The sequence below is a fragment of the Nicotiana tomentosiformis genome, chromosome 2 (genome assembly GCF_000390325.3).
Source record: "Nicotiana tomentosiformis chromosome 2, ASM39032v3, whole genome shotgun sequence".
In the NCBI taxonomy this organism is placed as follows: Eukaryota; Viridiplantae; Streptophyta; class Magnoliopsida; order Solanales; family Solanaceae; genus Nicotiana; species Nicotiana tomentosiformis.
In genome coordinates this window covers 190,882,050-190,902,426 of record NC_090813.1, presented here as the reverse complement: position 1 = coordinate 190,902,426, position 20,377 = coordinate 190,882,050, and positions in this window count along the sequence as shown.

Sequence of the window (20,377 nt, the reverse complement as noted above, 5' to 3'; positions counted from 1 at the left end):
TATTTTATTACTCTCAATAATATTTTCTGAATAAAGAAACTTTTTATTTTTAAAAATAAAAACAAAAATTATTATACAAAACAAAGAAATTTTGAATTGGCAGTTTTTTATTTTTTGTAATTTTTGTTTTTTATTTTAAAATAATTTAAAAACTTCAACTTGAAACTATTCTCCAATTTAAATGGACTGTTTTGTTTAATTTTCGTTTTTTATTATAAATTATTTTATTTTATTACTTTTTAGATATTTAAATTCAAAAATAATAACCAATAACTAGTTATTAACTAAGTAACTAATTATTAACTTGTGATGATCTAAAATGTGATCTTTAAATTTAATAATTAATTCTGTATTCTAAGACCTCTAAAAGCACTATTTATCATTTCTCAACTTGCGTGCGCAGTCCGTAAAATTTTTCGAAAAACTTTTATGTGAAAAATGGATTAAAATGTGAATTAGAGCTTTAAAACTCAATTGAGTTGACTTTGGTCAACATTTTGAGCAAACAGACTCGGATTAGTATTTTGACTATTTCAACAGGTCCGTATCGTGATTTGGGACTTGGGTGTATGCCCGAAATCAAATTCCGAGGTCCCTAGCCCGAGATATGAAATTTTGATGAAAAATTAAAAGTTTAAGTTCAAATAGTGATCGGATGTCGAATTATGTGCAAACCACCCCGAAATAGAATTTTGATGATTCCAACAGTTCCGTATGGTGATTTTGGACTTAGGAGCATGATTGGAATTTAATTTGGAAGCCCGTAGTGAAATTAGGCTTGAAATGGCTAAAATAGAAATTTAAGTTTGGAAGTTTGACCGTGGAGTCGACTTTTTAATATCGGAATCGGAATCCAGTTCCGAAAATTGTTATAGCTCCGTTATGTCATTTATGACTTGTGTGCAAATTTTGAGGTCAATCGGACTTGATTTGATAGGTTTCGACATCGAATGTAGAAGTTGGAAATTCTAAGTTTCATGAAGTTTGAATTGGAGCATGATTCGTGATTTTAGCGTCGTTTTATGTGATTTGAGGTTTCAAATAAGCTCGTATGATATTTTAGGACTTGTTGGTGTATTTGGTTGAGGTCCCGAGGGCCTCGGGTAAGTTTCGGATGGTTAACGGATCAAAAGTTGGACTTAAAAAATTACTGCAATTTTTCTTCTACTCTAAGTGCAGAAATCAAGCCCAGACATCGATCCCAGGGTCGAAGGCCAGGGTCGAAGCCAGGGACGAGGCTCAGGATCGAAGGCCCAGCTCGAGGGCCATGATCGAAGGCAAAATCGAAGGCCCAGCTCGAGGGCCATGATCGAAGGCAGAATCGAAGGCATGATCGAATGCCCAGCTCAAGAGCCATGATCGAATGCCCAGCTCGAGGGCAATGATCGAAGGCAAGGCTCGAGGGTTAGGGATCGAGGCCCAGGATAGAGGGCTATGACCGAGGCCAGGATCGAGGGCCATAAAGATTGAAGCCATGATTGATACCCAGGATCGATGGCTGCCTCGGCAGTTTATAAAACTGGGGATTTCGTCCCGAGTTGTCATTTTTGATGAACTTGAGCTTGAGCAGAAGCGATTTTTGGCATATTTTCAAGGAGAAACATTTGGGTAAGTGATTTTAACTCGGATTTGGTCAATATATACGAATATATCATTGTTTTCACCATTTAATTAGTGTATTGAGATAGAAATTTGGGAAAATTTTAGAAATCTCATAAAAACGAATTTTTGAGATTTCGGAGTCGGATTTGAGTGAAATTGGTATGGATGGACTCGTAATTGAATGGGTTGTCGGATTTTATAAGTTTTGTGCGGATTCCAAGAGGTGTCCCCCACAGACAATTTTTAGCTAATTTCGGATTTTATTGAAAAATATAGTATTTTTTTTATGAAATTAATTCCTATAATTTTTGTTGACTGTATCGAATTAATTATGACTAGATACGAGTCGATCGGAGTCGAAAAATCGAGAAAAAGGCATACTACTTGGTTAAATTGGAGCAAGTCGAGGTAAGTGACTTGTCTAACTTTGTGTGGGAAAAATTTTCCCTAGGATTGATAATTGTAATATGTGGAAAGTCGTGTACACAAAGTGACGAGTGTGTACACAGGCTAAATATAAAAGATTATGTTTTTAAATTGTGTAGATCATTGTTGCGCATAAATTAAATTATTTTATTTTGTTATATTTTTCATTATTGATTTAATGTTTATATTTTAAATTGCTTGACCTTTTCCTGCTAATTCTTTTATCTGTTTAGTTGGAACTTGGTTTCTTTTATTCTGTGTATTATTTGAAGTTGATTTTCTTTAAATTAAATATTATTAATATGAAGTATTTGACATTTTTAAATTTGGTATTGAAGCAACGTATTAAAGATTTTGAAATATTATTTTGCTGAATTATTTATTCCTAAATATTTTTGTAAGATTTTTGTACTAATTGTGATGGAGCCGTGAGCTCTTTATTGTGGAAAAATATTATTGATGATATATTTTGGCATGAGCCGTGAGCTCTTTATTGTGAAAAAATATTATTGATGATTTATTTTGGCATGAGTCGTGAGCTCTTTATTGTGGAAGAATATTGTTGTTGAATTATTTTGGCAAGTTAAATTATTTGAGCACTTGAGGTGCAAAATATGATATATTGTGATATTGATACGCATGCGGTGGTATAAGGTCTGGGTATTGAAACGCATGCGGTGAGATAAGAGTGGCTTGATACGTGTGGCTAGTAGAGGGAACTACTAGAAGTCATGCGGTGTAATAAGGATGGCTAAAACGCGGGATGCTATTTCGGAGAAAATATTTTCTTTAAAATAAATTGTGAAGGCTCCCGCGGTGAGATAAGAAAATGAGATATTGTGAATTTATTTATGATTTGGGACTACGAGGCGGTATCTCGGGAGTGCCGTTGTTGATATTCATTTATGGCCGCAGTCGCCTTTGATTATTGTTGTAATTTTCTTTAAGTTGAAAAGAATTTCTGTTTTGTTTCCACGAGGTATTTATTTGCCATTATTTGGTGAAATTAAATGTGACATACTACTTGATTCATTTCCATTGTCATTTTATCTTATTATATTGTTTAAACATTTTACCATGCCATTATTTATTCTCCAGTAGGGTCTGACCTGACCTCGTCACTACTCTACTGAGGTTAGGCTTGGCACTTACTGGATACCGCTGTGGTGTACTCATACTACATTTTTGCACATCTTTTTGTGCAGATCCAGGTACAACTTATCAAATCAGGCATCAGTAAACTAGCTGTATGAGGAGACTTCGAGGTATATCTGCCAGCGTCCGCAGACTCCGGAGTCCCATTCTATCATTATTATTCTGCTTCCTTATTTTTCTTTATACCTTAATATAGAGACATTGAGGATAAAATTCTTAGAAGCTTGTGACTTATTTCTACCGGATTTTGGGAGTTGAAATTGTTTGAATTGTAGTTTATTTATTTCAGATATTTATTATTATTTCGCATTGATAGGCTTACCTAGTCTTAGAGACTAGGTGCCATCACGACATCATACGGAGGGAATTTGGGGCCGTGACATAACTACTTATAATGAGACTTATATATGCATCGAATAATAGGCTTGTTCGGTTTTTTTTTTATTATATTATCTAATATTTAGTATTATTGCATTGTTAATAGAAACTTTTATTAGTATATTACTTTATTTAAATTTTTGTATGCTACTTTCTTTTATAATATAATAGAAGATAATATGTTTTTATTTTATATTTTATTCTATTATTCTCAATAAAAAATTTCTGAATAAAGAAATTTTTTATTTTTAAAAATAAAAATAAAAATAATTATAAAAACAAAGAAATTTTGAATTGGCAGTTTTTATTTTTTGTAATTTTTGTTTTTTATTTTAAAATAATTTAAAAACTCCAACTTGAAGCTACTCTCCAATTTAAATGGACAGTTTTGTTTTAATGTTTGTTTTTTATTATAAAATATTTTATTTTATTAATTTTTAGATATTTAAATTTAAAAATAATAACCAATAATTAATTATTAACTACTTATAATGAGACTTATATAGGCATCGAATAATAGGCTTGTTCAGTTTTTTTCTTTATTATATTATCCAATATTTACTATTATTGCATTGTTAGTAGAAACTTTTATTAGCATATTACTTTATTTAAACTTTTGCATGCTACTTTCTTTATATAATATAATAGAAGATATTATTATTATTTTTATATATTTTATTCTATTATTCTCAATAATATTTTTTGAATAAAGAAATTTTTTATTTTTTAAAAGAAAAACAAAAATTATTTAAAAAATAAAGAAATTTTGAATTGGCAGATATTTATTTTTTGTAATTTTTGTTTTTTATTTTAAAATAATTTAAAAACTCCAACTTGAAACTACACTCCAATTTAAATGGACGGTTTTGTTTTAATTTTCGTTTTTTATTATAAAATATTTTTTTATAGATATTTAAATTCAAAAATACAATAACTAATTATTAACTACTTATGTCATGTGACTTTTTTCTAGACTGCCACTTGGCTTAAGGAGATGGTTTTTTCCTCTCATTTTAATAATATATAGATATAGATTCCCATTGGTTGATTTATAGCCTGTTTGGCCAAGGTGTAAAATTTACCTTATTTAGACAAGTGCTTTTTTCAAAAGTGTTTTAAAAAATAAATACTTTCAGAGAGAAGCAATTTGTGTTTGGTTAATCACTCTAAAAAGTACTTTTGAGCAATAATTTGTGTTTGACCAAACTTTTCAAAAAGTACTTTTAAGTATTAAATTACAAATAAGGACATGAATAAATTTACTTACTAATTAATATTATAAGTAAATAATTAATCTCAAAAATTTGTTATTACAGAAAATAATTAAATATTTTTATTTTATTTAAGTAAAATATAAAAATAAAATTAAAAAGTACTTTAATTATTTTAATATTATTCAAATATATTAAAAATCATTCAACAAATATAAAAGTATTCACCCCTAAAGTCACTATATATTAGAAAACTATCTTAAAAATAAGAAGAAATACTTATACATTAATATACTAAGCATTAAATTTAACGGTTATTTTGGTATATATGTTAAGGGTGTTTTTGGTAAGAAAAAAAGTCAAAACTGCTTCTGCTTCTGCTTTGGGAAGAAACTATTTTTTTCTGCTTCGCAAAAACTGCTTCTGCTTCTTCCCAAAAGCATTTTTTTCTCAAAAAATACTTGGCCAAACACCTTAAGTTAAGAAAAAAAAACACTTTTGGCCTTTGGAGAAGCTTGTAGTGTTTTAAAATTAAATACTTTCACTCTTTTATATTTAATAAAATTTTACACAAAAGAGCGTTTGATTAAATAAAAAAATATAATATTCAAAATGGAATAGTAAAAAAGCAAACCAATTTTCTATATATTAAATGTTACTATAATTTTTATAAAAAAAAAATTTGGTCACATACTCAAAATAAAAGAAAGTTATTACATGTAACTTAAATTGGTTTAAAAGTTGGTCATACCAATTTGAATATATTTTTTGGCTTGTATTGATATTTGGCAAGCATTAAAAATGCTTTTAAACGAGAACAAGCCTAAAGTTATAATCTTTTATCTTTTAAACTTAAAAACTTTTTTAGTTTGACAAAGTAAATTAGTTTATTGTCCCTTATATTTTCTTATAATTCCAAAATATCCTCCATTAGTCAAACACCAAAAATCATAATGCCATGCTCTTTTCTTTTTCCTCTTCTATCTTCGCCTCACAAGCTCACCAGTTTCTTAATAACAACTATAATTGTATCTCAATTTCAAATAAGTTAGGCTCATCTGTATTCATCAATATTTTTTCATTTAAACTCAATTCATATCATCATACCATTTTCATAACTGCTAAGTTAAAATTGATTTTTTTGGTACATTCTTTTTACATTTTGATTTCGTCTGTATTTCTCCTTTTTCTTTTCTGCTCTTGCTTATAAATTATTTTACTAACCCAATGGGCAACGGGTGCACATGCATCATGTTTCTAAGCCAATAGAGAAGATTAGAATTCTGAAATTTTGGATAAAGAAGATTATGTTTGCAAGTTTATGCAATATTATTACTTTGATTTATTTATATTTACATTGAGGTTTTGTGTTTTTACTTAAGTATTTACAATTTAAGTTTAAAAAATTAAAATCTATCATAGACAAAAGCTAAACATGTGCGTCGACAACACCTCTATGATCAAATCTTATGATTTTTTTTTAACATTTTAATTAAATGAAATTGAAAATTTTAAAGTTCTCATAATAAATACTTCAAATCATTTATTGATATAAATAATAGTAATGGATATTAAAATCTTTATTGTAACGACCTGACCGGTCATTTTGAGAATTAGCGTCCCGTTCGGCGGCGTAAGGTCTTGTCACGATCCAAAATCTCACCGCAGGCATCGTGATGACACCTAGTCTCTAAGACTAGGTAAGCCGATTTCAATTACATTTCAAGCCATTTTTTTTTGAAACTAACAGCGAAAATAGTTATGAATACAACAACCACCCAAGACTGGTAATACGGAGTCACGAACTCTAACTGAATACATGGAATGATCACAAGGACCGAATATACAATACTGTTTGATTAAAAATTAACAGTACAATGAAATGAAAAGACTCCAAGAGACTGCGACGACCAAGCAGCTCTACCTTGAATCCTTACGATCCCGCTTTAACTCTATCCAAGTCCGATATCTTCAATACCTGGCTCTGCACAAAAATGTGTAGAAGTGTAGTATGAGTACACCACAGTCGGTACCCAGTAAGTATCAAGATTAACCTTAGTGGAGTAGAGACGAGGTACAATCAAGACGCTCACTAGTCTAAAAACCTGTGCAATATGATATACAAAATAATAGGAAACAAATAATAATAATAAAGACAACACAAATCAACTAGTGAAATGCACATCAGAGCAACAAGAACACCATTAGTATCGCTCAACAATTAATAAATATAAGTATACCCAATTAAATCAAGTCCTTCAAATGAATATCTTTCACATATAATTCTTCTCAAATAATACTCTTAAGGATATAATACTTTTCAATAAATATCTTTCAAATATAATTCTTTCAAATAAATCTTTTTCAAATATAATTCATTCAAATAAGTATTTTTCGAATAAAAGTCACCATGTGACACCTCATTTCAAAATCATAAAGTATGGGTCTCAGCTCAATTTCATATTTCCACGGCATCTCGTGCCAATTTATTTATCACAACCGCACGGATAACTCACGTGCCATTATCATCATCATTTTACCACGGCACCTCGTGCCCACATTTCATATCACAACTGCACGGATAATTCACGTGTCAATATCATTATTATTTACTCACGGCACCTCGTGCCCACATTTCATTTCATAATCCACCTGGCAATAGCCATAAGCTCTCATTTTCATCATAGATCAGACTATTACCAATTTACCAACAACAAGACCAATGGCACAAGATATAAAAATAAAAACAAGAAAAATCACAACATCACATAAAAATCACCAACGCAACAATTCCACATCACCACATATCATCTCTGACAATAGCCACCCTTATCTCTCCTATAGCCACCCTTATCACTCCTTTAATAGCCTCCCTTATCCCTCCGTCCTGACAATATCAATAGCCACCCTTATCGCTCATATAGCCACCCTTATCTCTCCTATAGCCACCCTTATCGCTCCGTCCAGATAATATTCCAACAAACACAACAACAGTGAAATGTCACCCTTATACCCCACCTAATATCAACAGTGAAATGCCACCCTTATATCCTCAAAATAATAACTTAATTAATACAACAATTTATACGGCAACATAACAAAATCAATTCATATCTCAATTTGCACAATGGCCACAAACAATTCCGAAGATGCAACCAAATCAATTAATTTTACAACAAATAGCCGAAGGCCTCACACGATGTGTATAAAACCTCAAAAACAATCAACAGAGATAGAAAATAATCAGCATAGGGCAACGCCTTCATTAATCCAAATTTAGATAATTATATTAACACATCTTCTTAAGCTTGCTTAATTAATTATTTGCATAGGGAAAATTCATAATGAAATTAAATTCCAAGAATTATCAAACCAACAAACTCACGGAATTACATAAATATTCAAGTAACAATCACATCAAATTGTCATATAACAACAATTCAACAACAAGGATTTAGGCATGACAAATAGATGATTTAATAAATGCCCATAATTATCCAATTTACTACACAATAATACCTAAGACTTTAACCCAATAAAATTTGCACATATAAGCTCGAGTACGTACTCGTCACCTTGCGTACACGGCTTTTCACATTTCACAATGGCACATAAGACTCGATGCCTAAGGGCTAATTCCCCCACTCGAGGTTAGGCAAGACACTTACCTTTTTGAAGTTATGCCGATATTCCAAAATCGCCTTCTTTCTTGAATTGAACTCCTGACAGCTCAGATCTATCCAATTCAATTGTATAACTTTATTAAAATTCATCGAAAACAATTCCGGATAATAATATGTCGACTTAAAAATTTATTCCAAAAAGTAAACAAAAGTCAACGCGGGGGCCCGCCCCTCTGAACCCGATATAATTTTCATAAAATCCGAACACCCATTCCAATACGAGTTCAACCATACCAATTTTATCGAATTCCAATTACAACTCGACCTCCAAATCTTAAATTTTCGTTTTTGGAAGATTTTGCAAAAATCTTGATTTCCTCCATTTAAATCCGTATTAAAAGATGAATATAATCATAGATTCATGAAATATAATCACTTTAGGATATAGAGCACTTACCCAAGTCAAAGTCTTGAAGAACTCCTCCGAAATCGCCCAAACACCGAGCTCCAAAATCCCAATCGAAAATGGCAAAATGACCAACTTTGGTCCTTAGTGTTTCTGTCCAGTTTCTCACCTGCGGACAAGTTGCCGTCTCTGCGGAGCCACTTTTGCGAGTCAAAACTCGCTTCTGTGGAAGTGCACTGCCCAGTCGACCATCGCATTTGTGGAAGCATTTCCGCTTCTGTGAGAATCGCTTATGCGATGCCACACGCGCATCTGCGATGCCCTTCCGCTTATACGCCTTCTCTGTCCGCTTCTGCGATCTCGCAGGTGCGGGATATTTTTCGCACCTACGACCACTGCCCAGGCCTGTTCCTTTCTCTTCTGCGACCTCAACCTCGCTTATGCGATGGCACATCTGCTATCAATTTCATCGCAAATGCAATGACACCAGTGGCAGATTTCCAGCAGTTCCTTCAAGTCCAAAAATCAATTCGTTAACCTTCCGAAATCCACCCGAGGCCCTCGGGACTTTAACCAAATATACCAACATGTCCCAAAATACAATACGAACTTAGTCTAGGCTTCAAACTACATCAAACAACGCCGAAATTATGAATCGCGCATCGAATCGAATTATGAGTTTTCAAATCTTCCAACTTCTATATTTTGTGCCGAAACGTATCAAATCAATTCAGAATGACTTCAAATTTTGCACACAAGTCATAATTGACGTAATGGAGCTATTCCCATTTCCAGAATCAAAATCTGACCTCGTTATCAAAAGTTCACCATTCGGTCGAACTTTCCAAAATCTTCTATTTTTCAACTTTCGCCAAAATGCGTCGAATTGTCCTACGGACTTCCAAATCCAAATCCGAACATACGCCTAAATCCGAAATCATCATACGAATATATTTCCATCATCAAAATTTCATTCCGGGGTCGTTTGCTCAAAAGTCAACTCTCCGGTCAACTCTTTCCATTTAAGCTTCTAAGTAAGAATTGTTCTTTTAATTTAATTCTGAATCTTTCGAAAATCAAACTCGACCACACCCGCGGGTCATAATACTTATTACGAAGTTGCTCGAGATCTTAAGTCACTAAACGGAGCGTTAATTCTTAAAACGACAAGTCGGGTCGTTACGTTCTCCACCTCTTAAACAAACGTTCGTCCTCGAACGTGCTAAGAATTATTCTGAGGTTACCAAATTGATGATTTTTACTTTTACACATATACTCACGGTTGATCCCATGTTACCGCATTTGAGATAATCCCGACAACACCATATCATTTGAGATTATTGCTTTTATCCATATTTGTAAACTTTAAGACCAATTTCTTACACTCCAAACATTTGCAAAAGGCCTGATTTTCACAACAATGCATAGTATTAGTCTCAACTGGCTATAGCAACTTGTGCCTACGCACACATCAACTTTCTTAATAGTGTTGAAGTACTTCAAATTTTGTTTGGGGTGTTACATTCTTCCCCGCTTAGGATCATTCGCCCTCAAACACATAACATATCTTATCTCTTCTTTCGCACATATCAATATCCCAAATTTTTCTAACTCCCAAATTTTTCAGAAATTTCGGCAGAGTCTCCCCTGTAAATGGGCCTATCCACCTGCCAGAGTAACACCAAAACATCTCCTAACAACACATCCACAACCCGATAAAGCACCACAATGTATATATCAATAACATTAATCTCAGCATTACAAGCACCGTATTAACATAATGATATCAGGACATGAAGCACATCATATGTATGCCCATCACCACATATCTGGTCTTAAAAGTTGTTCATAATTAATTCCAGCATCATCAATTAATCTCATTTTAACCAAAACCTCGTTTTGAACTTTTCACAACACTGACAACAGAATGTGAGGCACGAATACCTCATAATTATTTTTTCCTGAATTAACAAGTCACATTTAACGCCACCTGGACACTCACCTCATAGGCTAAAACTCAATAATTACAGCATAATTATGGCACAGAAACACATAAAAGAATTATCACACAAGCCTATCAGGCATAACTCCCTATTAGTACTATAGTACAAATTAAACTTCATAAATAGAGAATTTAAACTCATAAATATTTTACCACAAGGACCTCATCCTTATATAACTTCCATTGCGGCTTCCAGCCCGGTTTAAATATTTCACATCATATAAAAATGCGAGGATCTCGTCCTCAACTCCGAATCACAAGTATTTTGTACATTGTGCCAACTGAAATTTCAATTTCCTTTCTTTCTTCTTTTCAATAAATTTCTTAAACATTTTCATAATACATAATGAACCCCCATACCGGTAGGGCATACGATTTATAAAATTGGAATCAATTATTCCGAAACACATCAAACCCACTGTAATGAATAATAAAAGCTACTTTTGGACTTATAGCCCTCAATGGTGCCCAAAAACAAAAAATGACAGACACGAGCTCACATCTTCAAATCTCCCAACAGGGATAAACATAAAAGTGGGTCACAAAATTACGAAGCTCACCTATAAGCGGAGCATAATAGGAGGACTCACCTCAATATTCAGATCCAAATCCAACTAAGGGAAAATATTCTTTTATAACAAATCGGGATCGTACCTGTAACGACACCATCTGGTGTATCGGCCTCAGCCAAATCATAGCAATTATATCAACGGGTCGGGCCTCCACCTCTTAGGCTCCCTCTACCCGTCTGTCCTCCACACCTAACTGGTTGTGCACGTGGGGTAGTAATTGCATTGGGGCCCATAGTCTAAGTGTTTTGATAAAATCCACCCCTCCCAAGTCTAGGACAATCTCTCATAATGTTCTTAATGTCACCACACTCATAACATCCCCTCTAAGGTCGCGGTTGCTCATACTGAGTCTGTGCCGGATAACTAGAATAACCATTATAAGAATCCCATACCCGTGCTGTAAAAACTTGCTAGAGTACTCCGAGTAACCTGATGTGCGGACTGAGCTGGCCGACTGCTCGAGCCTCTGCTATAATGGGTCCTAGTTGAAGAGTAAAATCCATTGAACCCTCTAGAGCCTCAAAACCTTTTGGCCACCTTAGACTCCATTTCCTCGCCTAAAACACCCTCAATCTTCCTCGCAATCTCCACTACTTGTTGAAATGGAGTATCCGTTTGCAATTCTCGAGCCATGCATATTTTAATATCATAATCGAGCCCCTTAATGAAGCTGCGGGCCCATCTATGACTGTAGGAACTAAGATAGGTGCATGACGGGCTAACTCACTGAATCTGATAGCAGATTCTGACACTGTCATAGTGCCCTGATGCAACCGTTCAAACTCTGCGCCACGCATCTAGGAGAGTCTGGGGAACAAACTCTTTCAAGAACATTTCTGAAAATTGAGCCCAAGTTGGTGGTGTTACATCGGCTGGTCTACCTTCTTCATAGATTTTCCACCACTGATACGCTGCGCCTGACAGTTGAAATGTAGTAAAGGCAACTCCACTCACTTCCACAATACCCATAGTGCGGAGAATACAGTGATAATTTTTTAGAAATCCTTGGGCATCCTCTGTAGCTGTGCCACTGAAAGTAGGTGGGCTATACCTCTTAAACCTTTCAAGTCTCTTTGTTTTTCTTCTGATGCCTCTGGCCTGACCTCAGGCTGAACCGGAATAATAGGTTGTACCGGTATTATACCCGGAACCTGACCAACATGAACCTGCTGCTCTGGAGTTGTGGTAGGAGTCTGAGCTAATCCCCCAATCTGCGAAATATTTAGTGCAACAGAGGTCAATCCCGCCTGAGTTAGCATACCAAACATACTCAGAAACTGTGCTAAAGTCTCCTAAAGTCCAGGATAACAACAAGTTCTTCTGGTACCTGTCCCCCAACTGGAGCTACTGGTGGCTCCTCAACTGTTGTTCTGACAGGTGCTCTAGTCGCGGAATGTGCCCTTTCTCGACTTCTACCTCGGTCTTCACCTCGGCCCCGGCCTCTTGCAGCCCTAGCAGTATGTGTGGATGCCTGTTCAGCTAACCCGGTAGCACGTGTCCTCACCATCTATGAGAGAATAGAGATAAAAAGACTCAAATTCCACAATCAACAAATCCGCATGACATGAATGAAAGAAGTGGAAATTTCCTAACAGTTCTGTAGCCTCTCGAAGATAAGTACAAACGTCTCCGTACCGATCAGCAAAACTCTACTAGACTAGTTCGTGACTCGTAGAACCTATGAACCTAGAGTTCTGATACCCACTTGTCACGATCCAAAATCCCACCTCAGGCGTCGTGATGGCACCTAGTCTCTAAGACTTGGTAAGCCGATTTCAATTATATTTCAAGCCATTTTTTTAAACTAACAGCGGAAATAGTTATGAATACAACAACCACCCAAGACTGGTAATACGGAGTCATGAACTCTAACTGAATACATGGAATGATCACAAGGACCGAATATACAATACTGTTTGATTAAAAATTAATAGTACAATGAAATGAAAAGACTCCAAGGGACTGCGATGACCAAGCAGCTCTACCTTGAATCCTTACGATCCCGCTTTAACTCTGTCCAAGCCCGATATCTCCAATACCTAGCTCTGCACAAAAATGTGCAGAAGTGTAGTATGAGTACACCACGGTCGGTACCCAGTAAGTATCAAGACTAACCTCAGTGGAGTAGAGACGAGGTACAGTCAAGACAATCACTAGTCTTAAAACATGTGCAATATGATATACAAAATAATATGAAACAAATAATAATAATAACGACAACACAAATTAACCAGTCAAATGCATAGCATAGAAACAAGATCACCATTAGTATCGCTCAATAATTAATAAATATAAGTACACCCAATTAAATCAAGTCATTCAAATGAATATCTTTCACATATAATTCTTCTCAAATAATACTCTTAAGGATATAATTCTTTTCAATAAATATCTTTCAAATATAATTCTTTCAAATAAATCTTTTTCAAATATAGTTTCTTCAAATAGGTATCTTTCGAATAAAAGTCACCATGTGACACCTCATTTCAAAATCATAATGTACGGGTCTCAGCCCAATTTTATATTTCCACGGCACCTCATGCCAATTTATTTTTCACAACCGCACAGACAACTCACGTGCCATTATCATTATCATTTAACCACGACACCTCATGCCCACATTTCATATCACAACTGCACGGAATATTCATGTGCCAATATCATCATTATTTACTCATGGCACCTCGTGCCCACATTTCATTTCATAATCCGTCTGGAAATAGCACAGGCTCCCATTTTCAGCATAGATCCGACTATTACCAATTTACCAACAACAAGACCAATGGTACAAGATATAAAAATAAACACAAGAAAAATCACAACATCACATAAAAATCACCAACGCAACAATTCCACATCATCACATATCATCCCTGACAATAGTCACCCTTATCACTCCTATAATAGCCTCCCTTATTCCTCCTCCCTGACAATATCAATAGCCACCCTTATCGCTCCTATAGCCACCCTTATCTCTCCTATAGCCACCCTTATCGCTCCGTCCAGACAATATTCCAACAAACACAACAACAGTGAAATGTCACCCTTATACCCCACCTAATATCAACAGTGAAATGCCACCCTTATATCCTCAAAATAATAACTCAATTAATACAACAATTTACACGGCAACATAACAAAATCAATTCATATCTCAATTTGCCCAATGGCCACAAACAATTCCGAAGATACAACAAAATCAATTAATTTTACAACAAATAGCCGAAGGCCTCACACGATGTGTAAAAAACCTCAAAAACAATCAACAGAGATAGAAAATAATCAGCATAGGGCAACACCTTCATTAATCCAAATTTAGATAATTATATTAACACATCTTCTTAAGCTTGCTTAATTAATTATTTGCATAGGAAAAATTCATAATGAAATTAAATTCCAAGAATTATCAAACCAACAAACTCACGGAATTATATAAATATTCAAGTAACAATCACATCAAATTGTCATATAACAACAAATTCAACAACAAGGATTTAGGCATGACAAATAGATGATTTAATAAATGCCCACAATTATCCAATTTACTACACAATAATACCTAAGACTTTAACCCAATAAAATTTGCACATATAAGCTCGAGTACGTACTCGTCACCTCGCGTACACGGCTTTTCACATTTCACAATGGCACATAAGACTCGATTCCTAAGGGGTAATTCCCTCACTCGAGGTTAGGCAAGACACTTACCTTTTTGAAGTTATGCCGATACTCCAAAATCGTCTTCTTGCTTGAATTGACCTCCGGACAGCTCAAATCTATCCAATTCAATTGTATAACTTCATTAACATTCATCGGAAATAATTTCGGATAATAATACGTCGACTTAAAAATTTATTCCAAAAAGTCAACAAAAGTCAACTCGGGGCCCGCCCCTCAGAACCCGACATAATTTTCATGAAATCCGAACTCGCATTCCGATACGAGTTCAACCATTCCAATTTTATCGAATTCCAATTACAACTCGACCTCCAAATCTTAAATTTTCGTTTTTGGAAGCTTTTGCAAAAAAATTGATTTCCTCAATTTAAATCCGAATTAAAAGATGAATATAACCATGGATTCATGAAATATAATCACTTTAGGATATAGAGCACTTACCCAAGTCAAAGTCTTGAAGAACTCCTCCAAAATCGCCCCAAAACCGAGCTCCAAAATCCCAATCGAAAATGGCAAAATGATTAACTTTGGTCCTTAATGTTTCTATTCAGTTTCTCACCTGCGGACAAGTTGCCGCATCTGCGGAGCCTCTTTTGCGAGTCAAAACTTGCTTCTACGGAAGTGCACTGCCCAGTCGACCATCGCATCTGCGAGAATCACTTCTGCGATGCCACACACGCATCTGCGATGCCCTTCCGCTTATGCGCCTTCTCTGTCCGCTTCTGTGTTCTCGCAGGTGCGAGATATTTTTTGCACCTGTGACCACTGCCCAGATCTATTCCTTTCGCTTTTGCGACCTCAACCTCACTTCTGCGATGTTATGACACCAGTGGTAGATTTCTAACAGTTCCTTCAAGTCCAAAAATCAATCCGTTAACATTTCGAATCTACCTGAGGCCCTCAGGACTTTAGCCAAAATACAATACAAACTTAGTCGAGGCTTCAAACCACATCAAACAATGCCGAAATTGCGAATCGCGCATCGAATCGAATTATAAGTTTTCAAATCTTCCAACTTATATATTTTGCGCCGAAACGTATCACATCAATCCGGAATGACTTCAAATTTTACACACAAGTCATAACTGACATAATAGAGATATTCCCATTTTCGGAATCGAAATCCGACCTCGTTATAAAAAATTCACCCTTCGGTCGAACTTTCCAAAATCTTCTATTTTTCAACTTTCGCCAAACTGCGTCAAATTGTCCTACGGACTTCCAAATCCAAATCCGAACATACGCCTAAATCCAAAATCATCATACGAAGCTATCGCCATCATCGACATTCCATTCCGGGGTCGTTTGCTCAAAAGTCAACTCTCCGGTTAACTCTTTCCATTTAAGCTTCTAAATAAGAATTGTTCTTTTAATTTAATTCCGAATCTTCTGAAAATCAAACTCGACCACACCCGCGGGTCATAATTCTTATTACGAAGTTGCTCGAGACCTTAAGTCACTGAACGGGGCATTAATTCTTAAAACGACAAGTCAGGTCATTACAGGTCTTGAGCAACTTTGTATTATGTGTTATGACGTCCGTGTGTGGCTGAGTTCAGTTTTCGGATGATTGAGGATCAATTTGGAAGAAGGATTCCTGTTTAGAAGCATAAACGGTAGGAGTTGACCGGAGTTTTGACTTTTGTGCATACGACACCGAAATGGCATTTTGATGTTTCCAATAGTTTCATATGGTGATTTTGGACTTAGGCGTGCGTCCGGATTTGGATTTGGAGGTCCGTAGGGTAATTTGATGCATTTTGGCAAAAATTGGAAAGTTGAAGTTTTGGAAGGTTAAGAGGTTTGACCGGGAGTTGACTTTGTTGATATCATGCTCAGGTTACAATTCTGAGAGTTGGATTAGCTCTGTTATGCCATTTGGAACTTGCATACAAAATTTGACGTCATTCCGGATTGATTTGATATGTTTCGGCGCGAGTTTTGGAAGTTAGAAGATTTGGAAATTCATAAGTTCGATTTATGGTGCGATTCATAGTTTTGACGTTGTTTGATGTGATTTGAGACCTTGAGCCAGTCTGGGTTATGTTATTGTCACGACCCCATTTCCCCTCCGTAGGACGTCGTGTTGGCACCTAGTCTCTAAGACTAGGTAAGCCTAACAATTTGCGGAATCAATGAATAGTAAACTAAACTCCAATCTCAACACATGTTATATAAATATAAAACTGCCATTCAATAATTACAACTCCAAAAACCTGGTGAGAATAAGTCACAAGCTTCTAAGAGCAAATACTAGGTGTCTCTATACATCAGAGTCTACGGAGAATAATAAGGAAAAATAACATAGTAAAGATAAAGGGGGACTCCGAGGTTTGCGGACGCTGGCAGATATACCTTGAAGTCTCCACGTGCGGTCCAACTCACTGGTATCTGGTCTTGTGGAAAGAACCTGGATATGCATAAAAGGATGTGCAGAGTGTAGTATGAGTACACCACAATGGTACCAGTAAGTGTCAAGCCTAACCTCGGTAGAGTAGTGATGAGGTCAGGTCAGGACGCTACCGGTTAAAAAGAAAGTAAGACAGAAGATATAATCATATTTTGAAATGACTGAGAATTTAAACAATAAGAAGTTTCAGAAAAATATCAGTACAGTAAATAGAGGTAAACAACAGGGGCACTCCCAAGGTACCGCCTCGTAGTCCCAAATGTAAATATGCACGACCGGAGGGGGGGGGGATCTCCTGAGGTATCACCTCGTAGTCCCAAATGTAAATATGCACGACAGGGGGGGGAGATCTCCCAAGGTATAGCATCGTAGTCCCAAAGTAAATACGCAAGACAAGGGGATCTCCTGAGTAAACGCCTCATAGTCCCAAAGTAAATATGCAGTATAGGAGGATCTCTCAAGGAACCGCCTTGTAGTCCCAATGTCACGACCCAAACCGATGGGCCATGACGGATGCCCGAGTTTGACCTGTCGAACACCCTTAAGCATGCGTCTAAGATATAAACATGAATAGTGTACGTGAGGGGAAACCTGTCCAAAAGACATGTATACATAAACATGCGGAATACAGTGGGGCAAGCCGGCAAGGCTGCTATAGATAACTATATATCCAAAACTGGAAGCCGACAAGGCCACATACTATCCAACTATACATACTGTTTACGGACCTCTAATAGAATATACAACTGTACAAGGACGGGATTGGGCCACGTCATACCCATACATGTATACATGCATATCATACCAAAATCAAAAGCAGCTCCGGACCAAATGGAGCACGCCAACTCTCACAGATCAAGGATCCTAAGAAGGGGGACCGCCGACTTGTCTACCTGCACATGCGGGCATGAAACGCAGGCTCGGGGAAATAGGGCGTTAGTACGAATAATGTACTGAGTATGTAAGGCATAAAAATCAGTTCATAAAAGACATAGATGAAACATGGAATAAAGAAATCCACCTGTAAGTCTGAATAACTTTGCAATCCTGAAATATTTCTAATGTCATGCACGTGCGTATAAATGTCGTATCATGCATATGTATAGGTGTACATAATGTCATCAAGCCTCTGAGGGTATCCCATCATATCATCTCGGCTACTGTGGGCAAAATTATCAACATATACCAACTGATCAAGCGGTGGTACGTATATAACACCGTAACCTTTTCCCATATCCCATATACATATAATATATGCGTATATAATGCCATATGGTCATGGGTCAATGTACATGTATAAATTCATGAAATGCATAAGAAATACGTTAATAAGATTTCTCGGAATGTCATAAAATCAATATGCCTTTCAGATAAACTTTATCAAATACGTATTTTTCTGAGACCCATGAACAGAAAATATAATAAGACTTATGGGAAAACAAGAATATACATATCTCTAGCATTTCTACGAATAGAGTAATTTATGAAAGTTGTGCATTTGCTCATTTCGTTTGTGTCGTATAGATCATGCCAAAGAGAAAGACGGGATAGCCTTAACATACCTGAGTCGATTCTCTTGACACTCCTCTAACACATGTTAATTGCGACAAAATACGAAATAAGTTATATGAAAAACTCGTTGCTGATGCAAAGACTATCTTGATGAAACCTCTCCTTAAGTAACTATGAAATGAGAAGCTTGAATTAAGCTCTTAGAAAATGACGTTAAAATGTATGGAAAGTTTTGTTGAAATTTGAAGAGATTATGATTGTTATTCTTAACAGAAACTTTAAGAGAAATGACGTTAAAATGTATGGAAAGTTTTGTTGAAATTTGAAGAGATTTTGATTGTTATTCTTAACGGAAACTTTAAGATAAATGACGTTAAAATGTATGGATTGTTATTCTTTAGTGGCCCCACATAATTAAGCTTGGTGTCACACTTCTTTCTCAAAGCGTGACACCTTGTAATCTTTAATACTTAGTCATTTAAATGGAAGGGGTGATTGCCACGTTGGGGGGAGGGGTTAAATCTTATCCCACTCTTTAATTAATTACCCAATAATTAATCAATTACTCACATAATCTTCATTAACTTACTAATTTCCCTATTAACCAATAATTCACATAATTAAGAATTATCTCAAATTACTTAAAATACTACTCACTTTTAATATACTTTATGTACCCTACTATCGTGGTCATGGGGTACCTTGTATGGCATTAGTCCATAAATGTTGGGTATTGAAGCTCGGACCGTATTTTATCCAAATCGACAACCTTCTACAAAACTTATTATCTTTGATTCGTTTCCCCTTTATCCTTCATGGCACTTACTTATCGCTTGTTATAAATAGCATAAATGCTTATAACCTTAAGATAATCTCATCCCCGAGTCTACGTCGATTAACTTACGACGAAACGTTTATGTACGAAAATACGAGATGTAACACCTAAAGTAAATATGCAGCAGGTTATCGAAGGAAACACGAATTTACAGTCAGGATCTTACAGTTAAAGATTTAATTCAAATCAAGGAAAGCAGGTAATTCAGCTAAGCATGTTGCACAAATTGCAAGCAAGGGTTAAGACACGTAGACATGCGATACTAGGCTAAACATGATCACTACATATGCTAAGGCAACTCAGTAAATGAATTTTTAAAATAAGACAACTCAGTTAAGGAAATTCAAAAGATGACAAATCAGCAAGAACCGAATTTTCCATATTCAGCCCATGTACGCACCCATCACATTGCGTACACGGTACTCACATATCACAAATGGTTACGATAGTTCCAAAACCTGAGGGTATTTCCCTTACACAAGGTTAGACAAGTCACTTACTTCAAATCTCGCTCAATCAGTCAACTAGTATGCCTTTCCCTCGACTTTCCGACTCCGAATGGCCCAA